We start from the raw sequence: 21677 nt of genomic DNA on the forward strand, positions 1-21677 counted from the left end.
TAGGTTAGGTCAACTCGCAGCACCAGTATTGCCAGCTTAGTCCAAAAATGAAGTTACATTCTCCCCTTTTATCTGAAGTACCATATTGATATGAAACAGCTCTCATTGAAACTTAAAAAAGTGTTGGCTTAAAACACGCTTTCTGAGGTTTCAGGCTCCTCAACCCTCGCCCAAAGAAAGATTCACTCCCCCTTCTCTTTTATAGTTAGTGTGCAACTATACGCCACTGTAAGTACAGGTATGAAGTCTCAAAGGAATCACCTTAGTTCAACGAGGTATGAAGATAATTGTCCATTTTAAGCGCTTATTTTGTGCGGACAGCATTTATCTCTAAGAAAGAACACGCCACTGTAATCATTACGGTCTCTGAAGCTGGGAGACTGTCTAGACAAAATTTCGATAAGTTTAAATTACGTAGCAGTCCCAGAAGTAGAATCGATAATACTTTGGCCTTTCAAGGTCAAAATAGTTGTTTTTTTACGATCAATGGCAGAAAAGACCTCTTTGTTGTGACTTAAAAAGGGCAATACAGCTTTCAAACCTTGATCTAGTAAACCCCCTTCCGATATTTTAGGACCACTGGTTGGACACGATTGCGACTGGGGAAAAACCCAAATAAACTTGAGGTGGTTTATATTTCACACTGGTAAATATAAAATATCGGCTATATAGATATGTTGATTTTACATAAGCTATATTGGTATAAATTGCAGTGGTCATACATTAGTGTAGATTAAAACAAAAAACATAAAGGGTAAACTCACTTTCAACAATGTAAGTTGTGGGGTGGGGCTGGTAAAAATACAATAGAGAACAGAATAAAGCCAAATTGAGTGGTAGGTAATTTTGAATATATGAATAGCAAATCAAGTAACATATACAATGATTTAACCATAATCAAATAGGTATCGGGTTGCGAATTTCTGGTACATCTTCATAGGTAGGAGGTTCTCACGCTGAAATTAAAAGGTTAAATTGGGTTAAATGCATTTCTTTCAGATCAGATCAAACCATTCATGAGACTGAACTGCAAGCAAAGAGGCAACATTCATCAATAGAAACCCAAACTTCAATTATTTTTGATGACACTTTGTTTATCATGAGAATCTGGTTTTTATACTGATTCTAAATATGCAAAAATTCCTTAAATTTAGTGTAAGCCGCTAAAAGTATTTAGCGCAAGAAAATTCCGACGCTAAAGTGCAAAGACCTGGTGCCTAAAACGAAGCTACTTGCAACATGAAATAAATAATTGTTACGATTTTCCATTTGGTATATAATTATCAGAATAAAACAAGATGGTTGTCAAGACGAGACAACCTTAGATGATCTTCACAAAATTAAGGAGCTCCTTTCTACATAATTCCTTTAAGTTATGATATTTTTTCCTTAATACTTGCTTGCAAATCTTACTTGGTCAAAACAACACTCTGTTTCTTTTAGTTTTGGGATTCTGCTACTATTACTACTACTACTAATAACTCACTGCAGCACCAAGCCGCCTGGTGCCAACACAGCTACGCACGCTCCTCCTCCAACCTAATCTATTTAAAGCCTCCCTCTTTACACCCTCCCAGGAAGTTCCCATTTCCTTTAAATCTTTATTTATGACATCCACCCAACCCAGACAAGGACGACCTGCTTTCTGTGTAGCCCCAGAAGGTTGGCCAAAAAGGACAATCTTCGGTAATCTGTCATCCTTCATCCGTAGAACGTGGCCTAGCCATCTCAACCTTTCTTCCACTATAGCCCTAGAAAGCGGGATTGAACTACATTTTTCGTACAACTTGTCCAAATAGAGGGCAGCAGCTGGCAGAAATTAGTATATACAAGCTGTGAATCAAGAGTGATGCGATTGTAAATAAAAGTACATGTCAGCTGCAGCGATGAAACTTATTCAAAATATTCACCTTCTGACGGAGAACATCGATTGTCCTGTTCATCAAGTTCTTCGAGGATTATTCCTTAATATCTCCTTTCTTGAGGTCCTTAAGAACTCTTTTCCAAATTTGCCAGGATGCCTTCAATGGAGTCAAAACGCTTGCTATTTAGTGAAGCTGTCAGTTTATGAACCAACCAGAAACTGGCAGGGGTTGTCTAGAGTATATGTGGCTTTGGTAAGTATAGAAATGTGACCTAAAAATTAGTGATTGACAATGCACTTTGAGGTAACGTGTCGCTGGGCAAAAAGTCTGATTACTGTCTCGCTACACTTTGAAGTACCAATAAGGACATCAAAATAAAAATATCTTTGCCCCCTGGACCCATCTTAGGTATATTCGTATCCGAAAAATACGATTTTGTATAATGTTTATTTTTTTAATTATGAAGTTTTTTGGGCACTACCGCACTTTCATCAATGTTGCCACGTTGAACCAAGAAATATTAATTAGATAAATTTGACAAGCTTTTAGTTCTTAATAGCTCTAACATTAACAATATGTTGATCCTTAAGGACAACCACGCCTCTAAAGAATATACAATCTTAAGCTGTTTAGTGTCATAATTTGCGCTCGCGACTGTCAAAAACTGCCTAACTGCATTCTATTGTGGTGCCAAATTTAGGAAAACCGATCATCAGCTGATTAAAGCTGAAGTCAGGCTTTGCCTTGGAGTTACGAAGAACAACCAGGCAGCTTTTTGGGAAACTTGATACCTACCACATTTAGCAACATATATTAGTGCAGATGCCCCCAAATAGCAGTGTTATATAAAACTAAGCAGTTAATTGTCTGCTCCTAGCGCATGTTAGATTAAATCCAATCTGTATTTTTGTTTCAAATAACTATACTTAGTTTTAATTTTATTTTCTTATATATATGTCAGTCATCATAGGCAGTGTAATAGCGCTGCCCAAGTAAAGAACGATGTGGGCACAATGTTTTATTATTTATTTTTTTTTGTTTTTTGGTTAGACCACGGTACTTCGTATCGAAGGAGATGTCGTACAAACTTCAAAAAGGGCTCATTCGATTGCAAAGCCCTTTTTAGCCCTTATTAAAAAGGGCAAGTGCCCTTTTTAATAGTCAAAATTGATTGGAAGGCAACTAGAAGTTCTTGTGCCCTTTGTAAGATTCAGAGTGATCAGAGGGTGGATATCCCCACACCTCGTATTTTCCCAAAATGCATATGATAGAAATTTTGAGATGGCCATTTGTTGTCTTAGAAACTTCGAAAAGAGCTCATTCGATTGGAAATTGAAAGTGCTAGTGCCCTTTTTAGTAGACGAAAGTGCATCCACATATGCATCCAATAGAAATCATGAGATAGCCATTTGTTCAAAAATAGTCCGAAGATCATACAATAAGGCCTTTGGGGTTCACAGAATCCCCCAGAGTATGGGGGTAAGGGGTGTAAGTTATGCCCCAGGGGCATGTAAGGTTTCAATGAAAGGGGTGGTCGTTTGAACTTTAGAAGAGGCTCCTTTGATGTATAGTTCTTTGGAAATTTATAGTTCTAGTTTCCTTTTAAGAGTCAAAGATTACGGAGAGCAACTAGCCCCCCCCTCCCTGACATCCTCTTTTCCTGAAACGTATTCAATTGAAATTGTGAGATAGCCATTTTGTTACCAATAGTCCAAAATCATATAACAATGTCCTTAGAGTGGACATAATCCCCCAGAGCCCATGGGCAAGGGTTGTAAGGTATGCACCAGGGCTTATAAGGCTTTTTTGGAACGGTTGGTCGTATAAGCTTTGAATCAGATGGAGCTCATTTGATTGGAAGCCGGAAGTTTTAGTGCCCTATTTAAAAGTTAAAATGAATGGAAGGCAGTCAGTCCCCCCCAAGCATATCATTCCCCAAAACATATCCGAATTTTTTTTAAGAGATATATTTTGTTCAGTCTTGTTGAAAGTTCCAGTAATTATGTTATTGGGAATGTCATCCCGACAGTCCTCAGGACAAGGGCTGTAAGCTAGGCAATCGTTCATTGTTTACACATAGTATATATTATTGAGAAAGGTATGCATGTTTGAACTTAACTTTCCAAAAAGACGAAGGGCATTCAAATTAGCCTTTCAGAGAATGTTGAGGGGAATATTCAGCTAAATCAAATTACGTTTTGTGTATAAGATTGTCAAATGTATAACACAAGAATAAACTTCTTATGTTAATTTGAAAAATTCAGGAAATGATACAGGAAATGGTCAAACAGACCATATCTAAATGCTACCAAAACTACTACAACTACCACCACTCCTACTACCAGACTACTTCATTCACATTATTGAGGGGAAATTCAAACTAAGTCAAAAGACGCTATGTGCATGCAAATTGTCAAAATAGCGGATCTCAAGAATTAATTTGGGTACTAAGTTGGAACTTCCAGAGAATGCTTAAAGGGGATGACCATCGTAGGCCTATCATTTCCTATCATTCAGAAAAGGATAAGGGATATGATCAAAAAGACAATATTTGCATGCTACCAATACTACAGCTACCACTACTACTACTACCCGACTACTCAATTTACAGTATTGAGAGGAAGTTCTAACTAAATCAAAAAACGCTATATGCATGCAAATTGTTTTCAGTAAAGTACAAATTATTTTCTGGTCTTGAGAATGCATGGGGATTGCCAGCCCCACTCATATTAAAATGAAATAGCCATTTTGTTCAGCGCAGTTAAAATGTCCGGAAGTTTTTTCTTTGAGGATGAGCCCCCAGAGCCCTCAAGTTAAAACCTGTAAGTTAGGCTATTCGTTCATTGCTTACGTAAAGTATATATTTCTGAGAAAGGTATGGATGTTTGAACTTTATCATAGGCAGCGCAATAGCTTTCAAGAAACAGTAAATCAGAGCGTGAATTTAGAATGACGCTTCATTTATAAAAAAAGAGGTTGTATTACCAGTGTTGCCACTTCAACTTAAGAAATCCATGATTTCTTAGGTAAATTAGTAATAGTAGTAAAAAGTGTCAACCTCTAGCAACGTACTGGACTCATAAAGAGAAACAAATTTCTAAATGTTCTTCCCATCTCTGAATTGAGCGAAGTCAATTCAGAATCAGAAGTTCTGGTGCTCTTTTTAACAAGTAACAAGAGATTGGAGGGCAAGGGGCCCTTCTCTCAAGCCCATTCATTTTCCAAAAGCATCCAGTCAAAATTTTGAGACAGCCATTTTGTTCGGCATAGTAGAACAGTCCAGCAACTATATTTTTAGGGATATTAGGCATGTCAACCCCCCACAATTATGCAATTGGCCTTTATACTTTAAAACTAAATTTTGCTTTAATATGGATCAAAAGGCATTGTGTTTATGGTTGCCAATAATACACCTCTGCAATATATCGAGAATGATTGGGGGGTGGTATTAAGTTGAAACTTTTGCGGATACTACTATTACTACTTCTGCTCTTATAATTTAAATAAAAAAAAGAGTTTAAGTGAATCCAGGTTGTCAAAGTGCATAGATAGAATCTTTTGGAAATGATATTAAGTTTATTTTTCCGGTCAACTTCAGAAGCTATAAAATTAAACTAAAAATACAAAAGACTGATAAGTGAGCTACTTGAAAATGATATTGTGTTTTTACAGAAGCACCTTCTCCTAAAGTGAATGTTGATAGCCTAAAGCGTTCTCGGACCCATTATACCTTCTTGAGAGCCGCCCAAAAAACCCGTGGAAGACCATCAGGAGGTCTGGCCATCTATTTCAGACACAAGACTCAGCCGATATTATTGCAAAGCGACGCTAACATCTTAACGATAAAATGTGGTGATACCGCATTTATAAACATTTATTTCCCCTGTAATAAAAAGACTGCGCAGTCATTGTCTAGTTTTTCACAAGCATGTAATCGCCTACGAACACTACTTAGTGACCTTTCAAAACAAAATACCAAATGGGTTCTCGCCGGCGACATGAACACTGACTTATTATCTAATTCCGACCGATCTGAAATCTTTCTCGATTCACTACCTGGAGGATTCCATCTTGCTGATAAAAATCTTCTATTTACTTATATTCACAATCGTGGTGGTCTTGCTTCCAACCTTGATCATGTAATTGTGTCAGATTCAACTCTACTTTCATCAATGGTTCATGTGGAAGACTCTAAAATCGACGACGATCATTTACCAATCACGTGCCAACTATCTCGCTCCATGGCGACCTCTGTGCAACGTAACTCTCCCAAGTGGTTCTCAAAGTTAAATTGGGAAAATATCAATGTTCCACTTTATGTATTGACATTGTCCCAGTTATTATCATTTATTAAAGTGCCTTTCCACTTATTGCAAACATCTGTATCTACAACTTCAACTGGGATAGATATCAACTCGTATTATCAGCAAATAGTGTTCTGTCTAAAGTCTGCCGCTAAAACAGCTGTACCCTCCGAGTGCGTGCGAACGGGTACTCGCAATCCCTTTTGGAAAGTTGATCCTAAAGTGAAGATAGCTAAACAAAAAGCTAAGTTCTGGCTCCGTACGTGGATAGCCTGTAATCGTCCTTCTTCTGGTTCAGTACATCAAATAAAACAGAAAACCAGACGAGAGTACAAATATTCCCTGCGTAGAGCGAGACTGAATGCCTGGGATGGTCCTTGTGACAAGAAATCCTGGGATCGTGTTATAAACAGTGTTAAGTGTTCACCTCCAATTAATTTGTCTCTTCGGCTATGTGACTTCGTTTCTCATTATAAAAACGTTTTGCTTTCGTTTAATATTAATCTCCAAAATCATTTTACAAAGCTTGTCAACTCAATCCTCCCAATTCGTATCAACCAATCTCAAGTGTTGTCGGTGAAATCTGGTGTTATACTCTGAGCTCTTATGCAAGTGAATAAGTCTGAGTCTCTCGATAGTGATGGTCTTTGCTTCAAGTTTTTTGCTTATGATTGTCCTGAATTAGCGATTATTGTCGTCAGATGTGTTTGGCACAGTCCGTTGTGCCAGATAGTTTTTTGTCCGGTTGTATATCTCCCATAGTCAAGAGGGGTAAGGACCCCAGTGTTTGCTCTAATTATCGTCCTATCACTGTGTCTTGTTTTGTTAGTAAGCTATTTGAATATGTGCTGCTACCGGCCATTAACTCCAAGTGCAATTTTACACCCTTCCAGCTTGGTTTTAGAAAAGGTATGGACTGTTTTCAAGGTCACCATATTGTACGTCGGCTAATGAAACAACCTGTTGCTCAAAAAAGTCCCCTGTATTGTTTGACTGTTGACATATCTAGTGCTTTTGATAATGTAATTCATTTAAATGCTTTGTTTTCTCTAGCAGCCTCGGATGTTAACCTTTCTATTGTTTCCGTGCTTAAGTATTGGTATGCTAATTCTTCAGTTAGGGTGAAGTGGAATGGTACGGTAGGGGAGTATATTCCTGTTAAAAAAGGCGTTAGGCAAGGTGCCGTATTATCCCCGAGCATTTTTAAATGTGTTTTAGCTTCATGTCTCCAACGTCTTCAACCGTCAATTTTTTTACAATGATAATTTAGGCATTAGTCACGTTGCATATGCTGAAGATGTTCTGCTTCTTAGCCGGACAAAAAATAGTCTAATTACCAACTTCTACCGGCTTTCAGCCGCACTATCCACAGTAGGCCTTTCAGTTAATGCCTCCAAATGTGAGTTTTTGTGTTTTGGGAGTCCTCCACCAGCATCACCTCTTTGCTTGGGTTCTTCAACTATACCATGTTCAGCAAGTATTAAATGGTTGGGTCTCTCTTTTTCCACGTCACTTTCGTCTACTTGCTCCGCTATTACGTCCAGCGTGCTGAAAAGTATGCGGGTTGGATACGCGAAAATTTCACCAAATCGTGGTCGGTATAACCGAAATGGACTATGCCGTCTTTATTCTAGTTTTTGTGCCCCTGCTGTTTTTTATCTTTCTGGTTTTGCTTTCCTCCTTCGCAAGAAGGATACAAAGAAAATACGCTCAGGATATTTTAAGTATTGCAAGTATTTGCTGCGTCTGCCTCGGTGGTATTGGAATCATACAGTCGTCTCTAAATTTGAAATCATTTTCAAATGTTTCAGATGCGCCCTCGCGACTGAAACATTTGTCTAAAGATATATGTCTTAAAACTCGGCAAATGATCGGTGTTTTTGACCCTCTTTGGCCATTTTTTGAATGGAGGTAATTTATTTATGTTGTATGTTGTTATGCTGCTATGTTATTTATGTTGTTATATTTTTTGTCTTGGTTTTTCTTTTTTTGTGTGTTTACTCCACAGTTTAATGTACTTTGTGGGTTATAAATAAATTATTATTATTATTATTATACTGTTTGTGTCAGGATGAAAAATTATTGAAAAAGTTTCTCCAACATACACATAGCAATCCATGGAAACTGAAAAGATACAAAATATAATTTTTTCCATGAAAAAGACTATGTCAATAAAAAACGAACAGAAATTTATTCAAAAACTTTTTGCACAAATAAGTTTTTCAAAGAAAAGTAAAAAGCTCCATTAAGCCAAGAATGAGCAAAAGTAAAGTCAAATAATCTTCCAAGCGTAAAATACCACAGAAAAATACCACAGAAAAAGAACAGAAATTAAAAGAAATAGTTGATTCAAACTCAAAACAAGCAAAACTTAAAATGAGTAGGGCTGATAACCCCCATGCCTTCTCAAGACCATAACACGATTTGCGCTTTACCGAAAACAAAACACATTTGAAATGTTTTCACTTATATTACTTTCATAAATAAAAATTATCAAAACTTAAGGAATAAGTATCAGTATATGTCAATTATCCACGGTCAGTTGTTGTTTTTGTTTTTTTTTCAGTAAAGTGCAAATTGTGTTCTGTTCTTGAGAAGGCATGGGGGCTATCAGCCCTACTCATGCTAATTTTTGCTCGTTTTAAGTTTGACTCGGCTATTTATTGTAATTTCTGTTCGTTTTGAGTTTCATTTATTTATTGATAGTGATGTGTGGTAGTTTTACGCTTGAAATATTATTTGACTTTATTTTTGCTCATTCTTGGCTTAATAGAGCTCTTTACTTTTTTTGGAAAAACTTGTTTTGTGGAAAAAGTTTTTTAAATTGATCTCACAAAATGAAGATTAATATTAGGTCAAATTTCGAGAAGCAAGAACTTTCTAAGTTTAAATCTCAACCAAGACGAAGACCAAGCACTAACAGGGGCTCATGTTATAGTTCTAAATTGAAAGAGAATTTTAGTGGACACGTTTGAAACAGCCCTGTACTTAGGTTGGTAATTGGATATACAGGGGGCAGTCTTTGTCACATGTTTCTCCCTCAAAATATTGACACTCATACATTTTCTTATTTTTTGATATACTATCATCCTATTATGTTTTTAAGCTATGACCCCCTCAAAAAAAGAAAAAAAAATGCAGTCATTGCAAATAGCACTCGGACGCTTATTTTTTTTCTCAGTACTAGTTATTTATGTTTTGACTTTTCTTATCTTTATAATTCATAGCTGTAAAAGATGTAAACTACCACTACAAATATAATAAAAATATTCCTAAATTTACTCATTAAAAATTTATTGTTCCGTAATTACAGCATTTCATAACAATTGCTGGTAATCACAATAAGTATATTGCAGCAGTGGACCAATGCGGAAAAACAAAGTGGGTGTGAAAAGGTACATTTTTCTCAGTCTCTTTATCCAAGATTATCAGTCTCTTAATCCAGGATTAAGTTAGATATTTTTGGAATTGCATCGGCAGGGATTAAATGGCGCTAAGGCTAGTGTGATGTAGAGGTACGTAGTTTCATACTACAATGTGAGACCAACCCAGCGTTTAATAAACTTTATAATTAAATTTTGTAATTTTCGTAGTACAATAGGTAATTGCAATTATTGAATTGCGTTAAAAAGTGCTAATTGAGACCTGTTAAGTGAATTATTAATTATTATTAATTAATTAAATGTTGTGTGTCAGAGCTCATTAGGCTGTAGTTCACTTTTTTCTGCAATTTACTCGAGACACCGAAAATTCTTGATGTATTTATCTATCAGAATAAATGAAAAATATTCCTGTTAGAGCCTTTTTTAAAAGGCTCTAATCCCTCGCTCTTTACGCTCTTTTTTTTTAATCCCTCGCTCTTTACGCTAAAGCTTGTAATTGTTTTAAAAAGTAGAACTGTGGCAAAGAGTCAAACTTTTGCGTAAAGAGCGAGGGATTGTGGAGGGGACGACCCATTTCATATACGGAGTAATTTCTGTTCGTTTTAAGTTTTAATGTCGCTCCTTACTTTCAGCTAAAAAAATTAGTTTTTTTTATTTAATTTCTGAACGTTTTTGAATTAATGCATGTTTGGTTTTAGCTCTCCGCACATAAATTATTAAAATGAAATTTGTATATTAATTCTTTTTTTGGCTAAATGGCTTTCTCTTAGTTTTGATCAGACGATTTTGAGAAATAAGTGGTGGAGAAGGAGGCCTAGTTGCCTCCAATTTTTCGGTTACTTAAAAAGGCAACTAGAACTTTTAATTTTTAACGAACGTTTTTATTAGTAAAAAATATACGTAACTTAAGAATTAACTTATGTAACAAACTTTCATAACCTTATATTTTTATTATGTATACGAGGGGGTTTGTACCCTCGTTAATACCTCACTCTTTACACTAAATCGTAAGTTTTGTCCCAATTCTTTAAGAATGACCCCTGAATCAGAAAGGCCGTAGAATAAATAGTTGAAATCACTAAAAATACTTTAGCATAAAGAGCAAGGTATTTATCTCCTCCTAAATACCTCGCTCTTTATGCTAAAGTATTTTTAGAGTCCCTCATATGCGTAATAATCTCTGTTCGTTTTAAGTTTCAATGCTACTTCTTCCTTTCATTTGAAAAAAAAACGTTTTCATGTTTATTTTTCATTGTTTTCTTATAGTAATGCTAGAGAATCCTGCGCCCTTTTCATTGAATTTTTCTTCCCCCATGACAGATTCCTCCAAGGAAAGATCCTCCAACATAGCCCCCTCCCCTCAGCCCCACCCCCAAAAAAAATAAAATCCCCCTGAAAACGTCTGTACACTTCCCAATAACCATTACTATATGTAAACACTGGTCAAAGTTTGTAACTTGCAGCCCCTCCCCCAGGGATTGTGGGGGAGTAAGTCATCCCCAAAGACATAGTTATTGTGGTTTTCGACTATGTTGAACAAAATGGATATCTTAAAATTTTGATCCGTTGAGTTTGGTAAAAAATGAGCGTGGGAGGGGGCCTAGATGCCCTCCAATTTTTTGGTCACTTAAAAAGGGCACTAGAGCTTTCCATTTCCGTTAGAATGAGCCCTCTTGCGACATTCTAGGACCACTTGGTCGATACTATGACCCCTGGGGAAAAGAAAAAAAACAAACAAACAAATAAACACGCACCCGTGATTTGTCTTCTGGCAAAAAATACAAAATTCCACATTTTTGTAGATAGGAGCTTGAAACTTCTACAGTATGGTTCTCTGATACGCTGAATCTGATGGTGTCATTTTCGTTAAGATCCTACGACTTTTAGGGGATGTTTCCCCCTATTTTCCTAAATAAGGCAAATTTTCTCAGGCTCGTAACTTTTGATGGGTAAGACTAAACTTGATGAAACTTATATATTTAAAACCAGCATTAAAATGCGATTCTTTTGATGAAGCTATTGATATCAAAATTCAATTTTTTAGAGTTTTGGTTACTATTGAGCCGGGTCGCTCCTTACTACAGTTCGTTACCACGAACTGTTTGATATATTGTTATTAGAATTCCGTTTGAAGAGTTTCGGTTTCGATGAAAATTAAATCGTCAAATTTAGTATTTGTAATAACTAATATAGCTGTTTCTTTGCTCTATCATAGGCAGCGCAAAAGCGCTGCCTAAGTAAAGAGCAATGTTGGCACAGGGTATTTTTTTTTAGTTTTTTGGTTTTTTAAACCAGGGCACTTCGTATTAAAGGAGTTATCGTAAAAACTTCAAAAGGCTCATTCGATTGGAAATTGAAGGGGCTAGTGCCCTTTTTAATAGTCAAAAGTGATCAGAGGGCAACTAAACCCCTTTTCCCACGCCTATCGTTTCCCCAAACACATCTAGTCGAAACTTCGACATAACCATATTGTTCAAAGTAGTTGAAAGGCCTGAAAGTTAGACCTTTGAGGATGAGAAACCCCCCCACCCCATCCCTCAGAGCAAGGGTGTAATAAAGGCATAACCAAGGTTATGCCTTGGGGGCATATATGGTTTTTATAGAAAGCGTTGTTATACAAACTCTGGAAGGGCCTCATTGAACTCGTAATCAGACGATTTATTGCTCTTTTTAAGAGTAAAAGTGATGGGAGGGCAGCTATTCCCCCCCCACAAACACGTCGTATTGTTCTGAAATGCATCTAATAGACATTTTGAGATAGCCATTTTATTAAAAAGAGTCCAAATATCATGTAATATGGCTTTTGGGGTTGAAACAAACCCCAGAGTTGTAAGTTAGTCCCAGGGGATATTTAAGGCTTTTACGAAAAGGTAAGCTATATACTTTAGAGGAGGCTCGTTTGGTTAAAAGCTGTAAGTTCTAGTTCCCTTTTAGGAGTCAAAAGTGATGGAGGGCAGCTCCATCGCCAAACGAATCTGATTAAAATTATGAGATAGCAATTTTGCTCAAAATAGTCCAAAGAACAAATACAATGCCTCTAGGGTTGTCGAACCCCCCCCCCCCCCCCGATGCCCTGGGGATAGGGTTGTAAGTCATGGCCTAGGGTCATATAAAGTTCTTTTTTGAGAGCAAACAGCCCCCCCATCCCTCCCCACGATCATCATTTCCCCAAAGACGTCCAATCGAAATTTGGAGATAGTAATTTTGTTCGTTTTAGTTGAAGAGTCTGGAAATTATGTCTTTGAGGAAGATACCCCCGCCCCCACATCTCTTAGAGCAAGGGTTGTAAGTTATACCCCAGGGGCAGATAAGGTTTTTTATAGATCGTGCGGTTTTACATACATCAGAGTGGACTAATTGGATTGGTAATCTGAATTTCTAGCGCCCCTTTTAATACCTAAAGTTATCATAAAGCAGTTACCCCCCCCCCCCACCAACATGTCATTTTTTCCCGAAATACATCGAGTAAAAAAATTTGAGACAGTAGTTTTATTCAAAACAGTCCAAAGATCATATAACAAGGCTTTTGGGGTCGATACATATTACCAGAGCCTAGGGGCGAGGGTTGTAAGTTATGCTGTGGGGCATTTAAGGTTTTTATGGAAGGGATGGTTGATTAACTCTAAAAGAGGCTCATTTGGTTGAAAGTTGGAAATTCTAGTTCCTTTTTAAGCGTCAAAAGTAATGGGGGCATTTAGCCTCCCCTCTCCCCGATAACCCCTATTTTCACCAAACGCATCAGACTGAAATTATGAGATAGCGATTTTAATCAAAATAGTTCAAAGAACATATAATAATGTCTCTAGGGGTGACACAACCCCCCAGCATCCTGGGGATAGGGTTGTAAGTAATTCTATGCAGATATATAAGTTCTTTTTGGAGTGGGCGGTCATATATATATATATATATATATATATATATATATATATATATATATATATCAGAAGGGGCTTATTTGATTTGAAATTGGAAGTTATAATGCCCTTTTTAAGAGCCAAAATGATTTGAGAGCAAAAGGCCCCCCGCCCCCCCACGATCATCATTTCCCCTAATGCATCCATTCAAAAGTTGGGGATAACAGTTTTATTCTTTGGAGTTGAAGGTTTCGGAAATTATGTCTGTGAGTAAGACATCCCCCCCCCACTGCAACTCTCAGGAGAAGGGCTGTAAATTATGTCTTGGGGGCAAATAGGGTTTTTATAAAAAGGGTGCTCGTATATACTTTGGAGGGGACTCATTGGATTTGTAATCATAAGTTCTAGCGCCCTTTTTAAGAGTCAAAATGATCACAGCACAGCTAGCCCCCCCACACACACAAACACCTCTTATTTTCCCGAGATGTATCCAATAGATGTTTTGAGACAGGCCTTTTATTCAAAATAGTCCTAATATCATATAAAAAGGATTTTGAGGTTGATACAAACCACCAGAGACTGAGGGTGAGGGGTGTAAGTTATGTCCCTAGGGCATTTAAGGTTCTATGAAAGAGATGGTTGTATAAACTTTAGTGGTGGTTCGTTTGGTTGAAATTGGAAGTTCTAGTTCCCTTTTAAGAGTCAATAGTGACGGAGTTAAAGTAGCCCCCCACCCAACTGCCCCTCTTTGTACTAAATTGTTCTGATTGAAATTTTGTGATGGCCATTTTGTTTAAAATAGTCCAAAGAACGTATAACAGTGCCTCTAGGGTTGGCACAACCCCTCAGAGCCCTGGGGCAAGAGCTTTAAGTTATGCTCTTGGGGCATATACGATTTTTATGGAATGGGTGGTCGTATTAAATTTAAATGTGTCTCATTTGATTTTAAATTGGAAGTTATAATGCCATTTTTAAGAGTCAAACTGATTTCAGAGAGACCCCCCCCAACCCCATCATTTCCCATAACAAACATCCAAACAAAGTTTTGAGATATCTTTTTTTTCAGCATTGTTGAAAGGTTCAGTGAATATGCCTAGCAATAGTTGTAGCAGCAGCAGTAGCATTAGTAGCCCAAATTTCCGTCTTAAATAAGCGACTTAATTCAATTAAACGAAAAAATTATGTGCGTGCAGGTATTAAAAGGGCATGTAAACAATACAGGGCAAACAAGGACAAAGGTAGCGATGCTCTTTCATAGCTAGTAATATCATTGATATTGTAAAGGAGCTGATTTGATTGAAAATTAAAAGTTATAGTGGCCTCTTAAGAGTCAAAAGTGATTGGAGGGCAATTAGCCCTCTTCATTAGCTCATAATTTTCTAGACACTTTGGTCTAGTAATTTCTATGGAAATTTTAAAAGAGTGCAGATCGAACAAAATAAAACAGTACGTCTTCTCGGTAATTATGTAGAAAATGTTAATGATATCGCGTCATGCTATAAGAAATTACGAGTGCTTAACATTGGTCAGATTCGAGATTATCATGCTGCTGTTTTTGCGAATCGATGTTGCAATGTTGAATGTCCTCCAGTTTTTACCAATTTTTTTTTTCGAGTAAATCGTTCACTCCATGGGTATGAGACTAGAGAGGCAGATTATTTTATTGTTGAATACCGGGACACCACACGTGCAGCTTTCGGAATTAGATATTTAGGTCCGGCTATTTGGAATGATGTCCCAGCTGGCATTAGGGAAGCGGAACATTGGGTCATTTAAAGTAAAATTGAAAAAACATTTATTGGGAGTGGGGAGATCATTTTTTTTCATGTTATTGTTAGCCTTTATTTATGTATATTCTGGTATTAAAGGGCAGTTGAGTGAGAGTGTTTTTGTCCTTCTTTATTTTTTGTTTTTTAAACAAATAGGTTGAAAATCAGAGGATTGCAGCCGTCTAACATCAGGCTGTTTGAGGCTTCACTGGCCGGGTGTGTGTATGTATAGTTTTTGTAATTTAGTAGTTAATAAAGCATTCATTCATTAAAAAAATCAAATTTTAAGACGGCCATTTTGTTCATCATAGCTGAATGGTCTTGTAACTATATCTCTAAGGTCATTGGGTAGGTCAGCCCCTCACAGTTATGTAATTTGCCCTTTATGCTTAAAAACTAAATGTTGCTTTAAAATTAAATCCAACCGCACTGTTTGTATACTGGTTGCCAATAAGACATCTCAGCAGTATACCAAGAACGACTGAGGGTGTTAAGCTCAAACTTTCGGACTACTTCTATAACTATTTCTGCTCTTGAAAGTTTACTAAATCAAAAGAGTGTATGTGTACCCAGCCTGTGAAAGAGCATAGATATAGTTTCTTGGGAATGGAATTAACGTTTATTTATCAGGTCAACTAGAGGATGTATTTGACTAAATTAAACACTACTATTTGGGTCATGATTTTCAAAAGAATTTATGTTGTAAAAAATGGCTGAAAAAGTTTCTCCACCATACAAATAGCAGGCCGAACTAATAGTAAGCAAAACGTTTTGACTCAAGCTCAAAACGAGCAGAAATTAATGTGGGTAGGGTTCAAAACCCCTATGCTTTCTAAAAGCCAGAATATAATTTGCACTTCACTAAAAAATTCTTTTAAATGTTTTTTCACTTTTATAATTTTAAGAAATCAAAAATTAAATAAGATTTTAATGAGTAAATATCAGCATAATGTACATTAAACTGACAATGCACAATCATTTGAATTTTTTCATTAAGTGCAAATTATATTCTGACTTTTAGAAAGCATAGGGCTTTTGAACCCTATTCATATTAATTTCTGCTCGTTTTGAGTTTGAATCTATTATCTTTTTAATTTTTGTCCATCTTGGGTTTCATTTATTTAATGATGCTGCTTTGTGGTAGTTATTTGCTTGGTAGATTATTTGATTCTATTTTTATTCATTTATGGTGAATAAAAATAGAATTATACCTGTTTATCTGTTTCTTTATCCATATTCTTTCCCATGGGTGATCATTCCGAAACAACAGTGGTTGATAAAAAGCTCATGTTTCTGAGAAATGTTTCTCATTTTTTTCTGAGAAACTTGGTCAGGTATACCTGTTTATCTGTTTCTTTATCCATATTCTTTCCCATGGGTGATCATTCCGAAAACAACAGTGGTTGATAAAAAGCTCATGTTTCTGAGAAATTTTTCTCATTTTTTTCTGAGAAACTTGGTCAGGTATACCTGTTTATCTGTTTCTTTATCCATATTCTTACCATGGGTGATCATTCCGAAACAACAGTGGTTGATAAAAAGCTCATGTTTATGAGAAATGTTTCTCATTTTTTTCTGAGAAACTTGGTCAGGTATACCTGTTTATCTGTTTCTTTATCCATATTCTTACCCATGGGTGATCATTCCGAAACAGCAGTGGTTGATAAAAAGCTCATGTTTCTGAGAAATGTTTCTCATTTTTTTCTGAGAAACTTGGTCAGGAATACCTGTTTATCTGTTTCTTTATCCATATTCTTACCCATGGGTGATCATTCCGAAACAACAGTGGTTGATAAAAAGCTCATGTTTCTGAGAAATGTTTCTCATTTTTTTCTGAGAAACTTGGTCAGGAATACCTGTTTATCTGTTTCTTTATCCATTTTCTTACCCATGGGTGATCATTCCGAAACAACAGTGGTTGATAAAAAGCTCATGTTTCTGAGAAATGTTTCTCATTTTTTTCTGAAAAACTTGGTCAGGTATACCTGTTTATCTGTGTCTTTATCCATATTCTTACCCATGGGTGATCATTCCGAAACAACAGTGGTTGATAAAAAGCTCATGTTTCTGAGAAATGTTTCTCATTTTTTTCTGAGAAACTTGGTCAGGAATACCTGTTTATCTGTTTCTTTATCCATTTTCTTACCCATGGGTGATCATTCCGAAACAACAGTGGTTGATAAAAAGCTCATGTTTCTGAGAAATTTTTCTCATTTTTTTCTGAGAAACTTGGTCAGGTATACCTGTTTATCTGTTTCTTTATCCATATTCTTTCCCATGGGTGATCATTCCGAAACAACAGTGGTTGATAAAAAGCTCATGTTTCTGAGAAATTTTTCTCATTTTTTTCTGAGAAACTTGGTCAGGTATACCTGTTTATCTGTTTCTTTATCCATATTCTTACCCATGGGTGATCATTCCGAAACAACAGTGGTTGATAAAAAGCTCATGTTTCTGAGAATTTTTTCTCATTTTTTTCTGAGAAACTTGGTCAGGTATACCTGTTTATCTGTTTCTTTATCCATATTCTTACCCATGGGTGATCATTCCGAAACAACAGTGGTTGATAAAAAGTTCATGTTTCTGAGAAATGTTTCTCATTTTTTTCTGAGAAACTTGGTCAGGTATACCTGTTTATCTGTTTCTTTATCCATATTCTTTCCCATGGGTGATCATTCCGAAACAACAGTGGTTGATAAAAAGCTCATGTTTCTGAGAAATTTTTCTCATTTTTTTCTGAGAAACTTGGTCAGGTATATCTGTTTATCTGTTTCTTTATCCATATTCTTACCCATGGGTGATCATTCCGAAACAACAGTGGTTGATAAAAAGCTCATGTTTCTGAGAAATATTTCTCATTTTTTTTCTGAGAAACTTGGTCAGGTATACCTGTTTATCTGTTTCTTTATCCATATTCTTACCCATGGGTGATCATTCCGAAACAACAGTGGTTGATAAAAAGCTCATGTTTCTGAGAAATTTTTCTAATTTTTTTCTGAGAAACTTGGTCAGGAATACCTGTTTATCTGTTTCTTTATCCATATTCTTTCCCATGGGTGATCATTCCGAAACAACAGTGGTTGATAAAAAGCTCATGTTTCTGAGAAATGTTTCTCATTTTCTTCTGAGAAACTTGGTCAGGTATACCTGTTTATCTGTTTCTTTATCCATATTCTTTCCCATGGGTGATCATTCCGAAACAACAGTGGTTGATAAAAAGCTCATGTTTCTGAGAAATTTTTCTCATTTTTTCTGAGAAACTTGGTCAGGTATACCTGTTTATCTGTTTCTTTATCCATATTCTTACCCATGGGTGATCATTCCGAAACAACAGTGGTTGATAAAAAGCTCATGTTTCTGAGAAATTTTTCTCATTTTTTTCTGAGAAACTTGGTCAGGAATACCTGTTTATCTGTTTCTTTATCCATATTCTTTCCCATGGGTGATCATTCCGAAACAACAGTGGTTGATAAAAAGCTCAGGTTTCTGAGAAATGTTTCTCATTTTTTCTGAGAAACTTGGTCAGGTATACCTGTTTATCTGTTTCTTTATCCATATTCTTACCCATGGGTGATCATTCCGAAACAACAGTGGTTGATAAAAAGCTCATGTTTCTGAGAAATCTTTCTCATTTTTTTCTGAGAAACTTGGTCAGGTATACCTGTTTATCTGTTTCTATATCCATATTCTTACCCATGGGTGAACATTCCGAAATAACAGTGGTTGATAAAAAGCTCATGTTTCTGAGAAATGTTTCTCATTTTCTTCTGAGAAACTTGGTCAGGTATACCTGTTTATCTGTTTCTTTATCCATATTCTTACCCATGGGTGATCATTCCGAAACAACAGTGGTTGATAAAAAGCTCATGTTTCTGAGAAATGTTTCTCATTTTCTTCTGAGAAACTTGGTCAGGTATACCTGTTTATCTGTTTCTTTATCCATATTCTTTCCCATGGGTGATCATTCCGAAACAACAGTGGTTGATAAAAAGCTCATGTTTCTGAGAAATTTTTATCATTTTTTTCTGAGAAACTTGGTCAGGTATACCTGTTTATCTGTTTCTATATCCATATTCTTACCCATGGGTGAACATTCCGAAACAACAGTGGTTGATAAAAAGCTCATGTTTCTGAGAAATTTTTCTCATTTTTTTCTGAGAAACTTGGTCAGGTATACCTGTTTATCTGTTTCTTTATCCATATTCTTACCCATGGGTGATCATTTCGAAACAACAGTGGTTGATAAAAAGCTCATGTTTCTGAGAAATGTTTCTCATTTTCTTCTGAGAAACTTGGTCAGGTATACCTGTTTATCTGTTTCTTTATCCATATTCTTTCCCATGGGTGATCATTCCGAAACAACAGTGGTTGATAAAAAGCTCATGTTTCTGAGAAATTTTTCTCATTTTTTTCTGAGAAACTTGGTCAGGTATACCTGTTTATCTGTTTCTTTATCCATATTCTTACCCATGGGTGATCATTCCGAAACAACAGTGGTTGATAAAAAGCTCATGTTTCTGAGAAATGTTTCTCATTTTTTTTCTGAGAAACTTGGTCAGGTATACCTGTTTATATGTTTCTTTATCCATATTCTTTCCCATGGGTGATCATTCCGAAACAAGAGTGGTTGATAAAAAGCTCATGTTTCTGAGAAATGTTTCTCATTTTCTTTTGAGAAACTTGGTCAGGTATACCTGTTTATCTGTTTCTTTATCCATATTCTTTCCCATGGGTGATCATTCCGAAACAACAGTGGTTGATAAAAAGCTCATGTTTCTCAGAAATTTTTCTCATTTTTTTCTGAGAAACTTGGTCAGGTATACCTGTTTATCTGTTTCTTTATCCATATTCTTACCCATGGGTGATCATTCTGAAACAACAGTGGTTGATAAAAAGCTCATGTTTCTGAGAAATTTTTCTCATTTTTTTCTGAGAAACTTGGTCAGGAATACCTGTTTATCTGTTTCTTTATCCATTTTCTTACCCATGGGTGATCATTCCGAAACAACAGTGGTTGATAAAAAGCTCATGTTTCTGAGAAATGTTTCTCATTTTTTTCTGAGAAACTTGGTCAGTTATACCTGTTTATCTGTTTCTTTATCCATATTCTTACCCATGGGTGATCATTCCGAAACAACAGTGGTTGATAAAAAGCTCATGTTTCTGAGAAATTTTTCTCATTTTTTTCTGAGAAACTTGGTCAGGTATACCTGTTTATCTGTTTCTATATCCATATTCTTACCCATGGGTGAACATTCCGAAACAACAGTGGTTGATAAAAAGCTCATGTTTCTGAGAAATGTTTCTCATTTTCTTCTGAGAAACTTGGTCAGGTATACCTGTTTATCTGTTTCTTTATCCATATTCTTACCCATGGGTGATCATTCCGAAACAACAGTGGTTGATAAAAAGCTCATGTTTCTGAGAAATGTTTCTCATTTTCTTCTGAGAAACTTGGTCAGGTATACCTGTTTATCTGTTTCTTTATCCACATTCTTTCCCATGGGTGATCATTCCGAAACAACAGTGGTTGATAAAAAGCTCATGTTTCTGAGAAATTTTTCTCATTTTTTTCTGAGAAACTTGGTCAGGTATACCTGTTTATCTGTTTCTATATCCATATTCTTACCCATGGGTGAACATTCCGAAACAACAGTGGTTGATAAAAAGCTCATGTTTCTGAGAAATTTTTCTCATTTTTTTCTGAGAAACTTGGTCAGGTATACCTGTTTATCTGTTTCTTTATCCATATTCTTACCCATGGGTGATCATTCCGAAACAACAGTGGTAGATAAAAAGCTCATGTTTCTGAGAAATGTTTCTCATTTTCTTCTGAGAAACTTGGTCAGGTATACCTGTTTATCTGTTTCTTTATCTATATTCTTTCCCATGGGTGATCATTCCGAAACAACAGTGGTTGATAAAAAGCTCATGTTTCTGAGAAATTTTTCTCATTTTTTTCTGAGAAACTTGGTCAGGTATACCTGTTTATCTGTTTCTTTATCCATATTCTTACCCATGGGTGATCATTCCGAAAAAACAGTGGTTGATAAAAAGCTCATGTTTCTGAGAAATGTTTCTCATTTTTTTTCTGAAAAACTTGGTCAGGTATACCTGTTTATCTGTTTCTTTATCCATATTCTTACTCATGGGTGATCATTCCGAAACAACAGTGGTTGATAAAAAGCTCATGTTTCTGAGAAATGTTTCTCATTTTTTTCTGAGAAACTTGGTCAGGAATACCTGTTTATCTGTTTCTTTATCCATATTCTTTCCCATGGGTGATCATTCCGAAACAGCAGTGGTTGATAAAAAGCTCATGTTTCTGAGAAATGTTTCTCATTTTTTTTCTGAGAAACTTGGTCAGGTATACCTGTTTATCTGTTTCTTTATCCATATTCTTACCCATGGGTGATCATTCCAAAACAACAGTGGTTGATAAAAAGCTCATGTTTCTGAGAAATGTTTCTCATTTTTTTCTGAAAAACTTGGTCAGGTATAC

At 36.1% G+C, this 21677-nt stretch overlaps 1 protein-coding gene across 2 annotated transcripts in view; it reads left to right on the plus strand.

Moving 5' to 3' along the window:
- Window positions 1-9559: 9559 nt before the first annotated feature.
- LOC136027439 (organic solute transporter subunit alpha-like) overlaps window positions 9560-21677 on the plus strand; it is a 70619-nt gene continuing 58501 nt past the window's right edge. Inside the window, exon 1 of one of the 2 annotated variants that reach the window (XM_065704720.1) lies at window positions 9560-9684. The gene's annotated coding sequence lies outside the window, so the exon portion shown is untranslated. The remainder of the gene's footprint in view (window positions 9685-21677) is intronic. The other variant, XM_065704719.1, reaches the window with a different exon arrangement.

This window comes from Artemia franciscana, chromosome 5 (assembly GCF_032884065.1).
Source record: "Artemia franciscana chromosome 5, ASM3288406v1, whole genome shotgun sequence".
Taxonomy (NCBI): Eukaryota; Metazoa; Arthropoda; class Branchiopoda; order Anostraca; family Artemiidae; genus Artemia; species Artemia franciscana.